The 6,520-nt window shown below is 41.3% G+C and overlaps 1 pseudogene; it reads left to right on the top strand.

Annotated features, from left to right (window-relative positions):
* The first annotated feature begins 1,768 nt into the window (after positions 1–1,768).
* On the top strand, positions 1,769–6,310 carry LOC126070368 (nuclear receptor subfamily 6 group A member 1-like; annotated as a pseudogene).
* The last annotated feature ends 210 nt before the right edge of the window (positions 6,311–6,520 follow it).

The following is a 6,520-nucleotide window of genomic DNA, read 5'->3' on the forward strand; positions in this document are numbered from 1 at the left end:
TCATCTAGTTTCCCTGACCCCTTACCTTTTCATCTTTGCCTTAGAGTAATTGTTGACCATATGGTCTCATATAGATGATTTTTTTAAAGGACCTTATTACTCACGGGTGATATTCTTTTTTTTATGAGCCAATCTGTTATTTAGCTAAAAAGGACCTCAGGGGATAATTTTGGTTTGAGGTTTAAAGAATACCTCAGAGGGTTAAAGAATACCTCGACTGGTCCAGTAAGTCTGGACTTTTTATGAATTTCAATTCTGTTTCACGTTTTTCTCCCATTCTATCAGGACCCACCTATTGTGGCCCTGATCAGAACAGATGGTAGTGGCAGCCAGCCACCATCTAGCTCTTCTAGACTCAGGGTAGATGAGGCCATGGTTTGTGTCGACTATTAGTCCCGTAGACTACTTTCTTCTCTGAATCTTCAGCTTCCCTCTTTCTATTTTGTTCCAGATGAGTAGAGATCAATAATTGTATTTTAGATTGCCACTTGCAAGCTTTTGTTAAGACCTCAGACACTACTCACCACATTGGAATGTACAGCACATACTTTATGAACTATATTATGCCAATTAACTGAGTTGTTCCACTAGGCTATGGTCCTAAACCTAGAAAACCAATCTTACAAGGTGTTTGGTTTTTCTAAGAGTATCAGTAATTGTGTCCCCTATGTGGTTTACTATATACATGGATACACATGCATGAACACATATACCTGTATGCACATATGCCTAAAGATACATCTACCTGTGGGCGTATATGTCCCTGCATATTCATATACATATATGCCTATATACATTTTTGTGTAACCACACGTATATTTTTTGGTTGTTGGTGGTGTTGTTGTGAAATTATATTTGTTATATCCTTTACCAAAAAATATTTGTTTCTCTTGTGCACTTCTTAGTGACATCATTTACCTTGGTCAAGCTGTGTATGCTTCACACACATTTGATGTTACCTTTCCCATAACCAAAAATAACAAGTGTCTACCATTTCATGAATGCTTCCTCCTCTCCCCCACACCCTTCCTTGGTAACCACGAATGAGTGATGGTCTCTGTATATATATCTATTCTTGTTTTCTTATACAAGTGTAATCGCGCAATATTTATTCTTATATGCTTGACTTATTTCACATAGTATTATGCCCTCCAAGCCAATCCACTTTATAAGTTTCACAAACTCATCATTGTTCTTTATGGATGCGTAGTAGTCCACTGTGTGTATGTACTGCACTTTGTTTATCCATTCATCTGTTGATGGGCATTTAGGTTGTTTCCATCTTTTTGCTATTGTGAGTAGTGTTGCAATGAACATAGCTGTGCATATGTCTGTCTACCTCTCTTTTATTAGATAATCAGGGTGTATACCTAAGAGAGGAATTGCTGGATTATAAGGTAGTTCTATTTCTAGCTTTGTTTTAAATTTTATTTTGTTGTTGAGAAAATACACAGCAAAACATACACCAATTCAACCACTTCTATATGTACAATTCAGTGACATTGATTACATTCTTTGAGTTGTGCAACCATTCTCATTCTCCTTTTCTGAGTTTTCCTCCCCTATTAACATGGAAGATTTCTCTTGTTTTCCCTGACCCACTCGATCATGGTGTCTTCTCCAGGGATTGGTCCCTCTTGGATGATGTGTTTGAGGCAAGTGAGTTGGAGTCTCAAACAATATCCTGTGATTCACAGGGTTTTCATTAAATGCCAGAATACTTTTAGAAAAACCAAAACACCAAAAGAAATGGACCAGGACTGAGAGGATGGTACCAGGGACCTTGATGATCTTCCACCTTCGAGGAGGGGAAAAGAGAGTAGCCAAAGTATATGAAATGAAGACAAGGAAGCAGGATCTGAAGGGAGGCTGCTCTAAGCAGAAAACCCCTGCCAACCAAAACCTTCCTCTGGCTCTGCCTGTGAAGCTGGGCCCAGCGTCCAGGAGACAGGGACACGTGCTTAGAGAGCCAAGCCAGCCAATGCTTCAAGGCTGCAATGCACTTACTGTAGCAGAAGGAATGTGTGCCCAGGAAAAGCTACCCTCAGTAACATTTTTGATTTCTCACAAATGCAAGTCTGGATAGCACTGTTCTCTGCTTTTGAATGTACCTCCTTTTCTCCAGTTTAGATTCTTCCATCTGGGCTAGCTACAATTGCAGATTGGATCAACAAGAATATGTTGCCCTATAGGATAACTTTCTTGATTTTATGCTCATACCAGCCAGATTACTGGGAACATCAGTCAGACTTTCATAAGCACCACAGGCATGTCTGGTTTTTCAAGCTTCAATAAAGACCATTTTTCTGAGAATGATATGAAACAGATTTAATAAGTAGATGAAAAAACAACCTTCTCTTTCTTCATTTTTGTGGTAATTTTGCCTTTTTCCCCAAACTGGCATTAATTTTTCAGCATTTGGTGAATAATTAGCTAAATAGAATTCACGTCAAAGGTTTTTACATTTATCTAGAAAAAATAAATAACTTTGCTTTTGCTAAAACGGGAGTTTACATACTTTGAATTCACACAGCATTGCAAGAGAAAAGTTGTAAATGAAATGTAAGTAAAAAACACCGTTAGGTGTTATTCTCTAAAAGCACTGAGTGTAAAACAAACAACACAGCACAAAACAGAGGCAACACTTCCAAGTCAATGTTAGTTTTCTTCTGATGAACTGGAAATAAGAGAAAAAAAATTGCAAAATTAAGATAGTTTGCTACTCTGAGCCTCTTAGTTAAACCTGGGATGAGGCATTCTGTGGATAGAAATGGGCAGAGATGTAGCCGTAGATGTAGGGTGGCATAAGCGCTTTGTGATCTGTTGCTAAGTGAAAAGGTTGGCAGTTCAAACCCACTCAGCAGTGCTGTGAGAGAAAGTTCTGGTGATCTGCTTCTGTAGAGATTCCAGCTAAGAAAACCCTATCCAGCAGTTCTCCTCTGTTACGTGTGGTTGCCATGAGTCGGAATCGACCTGATGGCAACTAAAAACAGCAATAACAATGTGATCCCATTTATTGCTCACAGTTCCAAGCCTCTGAAATTGATATTACTATTTGCATTTTACAAGTGAGAAAATGGAAACACAGCGAGGGAGGTTAATTATGACCCATAATCATAGGAATAGTGTTAGAGCTGGGATTCGAAGATTCCAACCCACACAGTCCGACTCTGGAGCACATGTTCTTCACCATCATTCTCTCAACCACAGTGCTTCTTTGACACAGTAAAGCAAAACCTGCCATCAAAAAATGAAATAACTTATAAGTCAAATACAAACTTTGATTCAGGAAGAATTCTATATAATGAGTAAAACATCAATATTATATTTCCGAAAACTAAACTAGTTAAAAATTGACTAAAGTATCCATGAATAGACATATGCACACCCACGATCACTGCAGCATTGTTCACAAAGCAAAAAGACGGAAACAATTTAGATGCCCATCAACAGATGAATGGATAAGCAAGCTGTGGTACATACACGCAGTGGAGTATTATGCAACGATAAAGAACTATGAATCTGGGAAGCATCTCACACATGGATGAATCTGGAGGGCATTATGCTGTGTGAAATAAGTCAGTCACAAAACAAATAATATTGTATGAGACCACTACTGTAAAAACTCATGAAAAGGTTTACATACCAAAAGAAACAATCTTCGATGGTTACGGCGGGGGGTTGGGGGATGGAAAAACGCTAAATAGGCAATAGATAAGTGGTAACTTTGGTGAAAGGTAAGGCAGTACACAACACTGGGGAAGCCACCACAACTTGTACAAGGCAAGGTCATGGAAGCTCCATAGACACGTCCAAACTCCCTGAGGGACCAAATTACTGGGCTGAGGGCTGGGGAACCGTGGTTTCAGGGAACATCTAGCTTATTTGGCATAATACAGTTTATAAAGAAAATGTTGTACACCCTACTTTGGTGAGTAGCATCTGGGGTCTTAAAAGCCTGTGAGTGGCCATCTAGGAACTCCACTGGTCTCACCCTGTCGGGAGCAAGGAAGAATGAAGAAAACTAAAGATACAAGGGAAAGATTAGTCCACAGTCTCCACCAGACTGAGTCCAGCATAACTAGATGGTGCCTGGCTACCACCACTGACTGCTCTGACAGGGATCACAAAAGAGGGTCCTGGACAGAGCTGGAGAAAAATGTAGAACAAAATTCTAATTCACAAAAGAAGATCAAAAGTACTGGTCTGACAGAGACTGGAGAAACTCCGAGAGTATAGCCCCCTGACACCCTTATAGCTCAGTAATGAAGTCACTCCTGAGGTTCACCCTTTAGCCAAAAATTAGACAGACAGATAAAACAAAATGAGACTAAAGGGGCACACCAGCCCAGCGGCAAGGACTAGAAGGCAAGAGCGGACAGGAAAGCTGGTAATAGGAAACCCAAGGTTGAGAAGGGAGAGTGATGACATCTCATGGGGTTGATAACGAAGGTCATGAAAAAAAAATGTGCACTAACTGTTTAATGAGAAGCTAGTTTGTTCTGTAAACCTTCAACTAAAGTACAATATAGTTTTTTTTTTTTAAAGTATAAAAGCACATATGAAAATGTGGGACTGCTGATGAGACTCGCAGTGACAGTGTGGCCCCGCTACACAAACGGGTATAACAATGCAGTTGTGACAAGAACTGTGTCCGGCCTTGGAAGCAGAGGAACAGGTACCAATGCTGCCACCTGTTCAAATGTCTCCAGGTAGGGATGAACTGGGACGCAATCAGAGAAAGAACATGCCTGGAAGCCAGAACAAGGTAGAGCACCAGCTATCAGAGGAAGAGATGGAAAGGCGTTTGAGAAAGAGGCCAATCACTAGAGCAACCATGATGACAGCGATCACAGTTCCCTCGGGATCAGGGTTCTCCGGATCAGGGCTTCAGAGAGCCCTCACCAGGCTGTGCACAGCCTGCCAGGTTTAAATGGATTCATGGCATTCAGGGGGCAGAACATGGGGATGTTGTGTCTCTATGCTATCAATACCATACTGCACCTTTTCAGCTATTCTGGCCCCTCGCCATTTCTGACCTTAAAAGCTCACAACCTGGATCCCCAGCTGGGGTCAGCTGAGGACCTGGAGCCATTGGGCACACCTATGTTGATTGTAGAACATGCTGTGACACTGGCAGAACTGTTTGCCTTGTGTGCCACCTGGTTGATGAGCTGCTCTTTAGCTAGATGGCCTGGGTCAAAAAACTGCCTTTCTTCTACAGCTGTCAATCAAGGATTACACATGCCTCCTGAGCTCCACATGGCAGGAGTTAATCCTGCTACCCTCCCTCATAGTTTGTCTTAGTCATCTAATGCTGCTACAACAGAAACGCCACAAGTGGATGTCTTTAATAAAGAGAAATTATTCTTTCACGGCTTAGTAGGCTACAAATCCAATTCAGGGCACCGGCTCCAGTGGAAAGTTCTCGTCATTAGTCTTCTCTTGCTCTGGGAGCATCTCAGTGCAGGAACATCAGGTCCAAAGGACGCCACTCTGTTCCTGTGCTGCTTTCTAGGTGGTATGAGTTTCCCCCCTCTCTGCGTGCTTCCCTTTTTTTTATCTCTTGTAAGACAAAAGGTGGTGCAGGCCACGCCCCAGAGAAACTCCCTTTATATCAGGGATGCAACCTTAGTAATGTTGTTACATTCCACCTTAATCCTCTAATCTTGCTTCATTAACCACAGGTAGAGATTAGGATTTACAACACATACCAAAATTACAATCACAAAATGGAGGACAACCACACAATACTGGGAATTATGACCTAACCAAGTTGACATATATTTGGGGGACACAATTCAATCCATGACACCTTTTATAGCAAGCAGATCTTTGGGGAGCTGCCTGGTGTACTGGCCCTCTGATGATGAACTACACAGATTTAGTGATGAAGGAATGGAGTAATAGAGTGGCTTATCTACCTATATCACAAGTTCCATCAGCTAAAGGTCAATAATGAGGAGTACACTTGCACAAAAGCAATTAAATTCCTAAATCAAGATATCAGGAGTCTGACCAGTGCATCACACCTGGAACAGTTGAACAAACAATATTGGTACATTTGCCAGGACTTCACTGAATAGAAATATACAGATCAGCTGAGCTGCTTTCCTGAACTCATGATGTGCTTGTCTGAGATTTGATGTTTTACTGGAAAGATGGTGACTGTGGCCCTGGAGCAGCTGCCCTTCTCTTCAAGGTGGTGCTGCATTCCTGCAAGACAAGCGTGGGCGAGAAATGTCTTAGGTGGGGTTCTCTACAGAAACAAAACCAGGGAAGAGTATATATAAATATTGTTATAGATTGAATTGTGTCCCCCAAAAATATGTGCCACCTTGGGTTAGGCCATGATTCCCAGTATTTTGTGGTTGTCCTCTATTTTGTGACTGATATAATTTTCCTATGTGCTGTAAACCTAGTCTCTGCCTGTGGTTAATGAGGCAAGATGGGGTTATGTTAAAGAAGATTAGGGTGGGATGTACCACCCTTACTCAGGCCACACCCCAAAACAAAGTAA

Source organism: Elephas maximus, chromosome 1 (genome assembly GCF_024166365.1).
Source record: "Elephas maximus indicus isolate mEleMax1 chromosome 1, mEleMax1 primary haplotype, whole genome shotgun sequence".
Classification (NCBI taxonomy): domain Eukaryota; kingdom Metazoa; phylum Chordata; class Mammalia; order Proboscidea; family Elephantidae; genus Elephas; species Elephas maximus.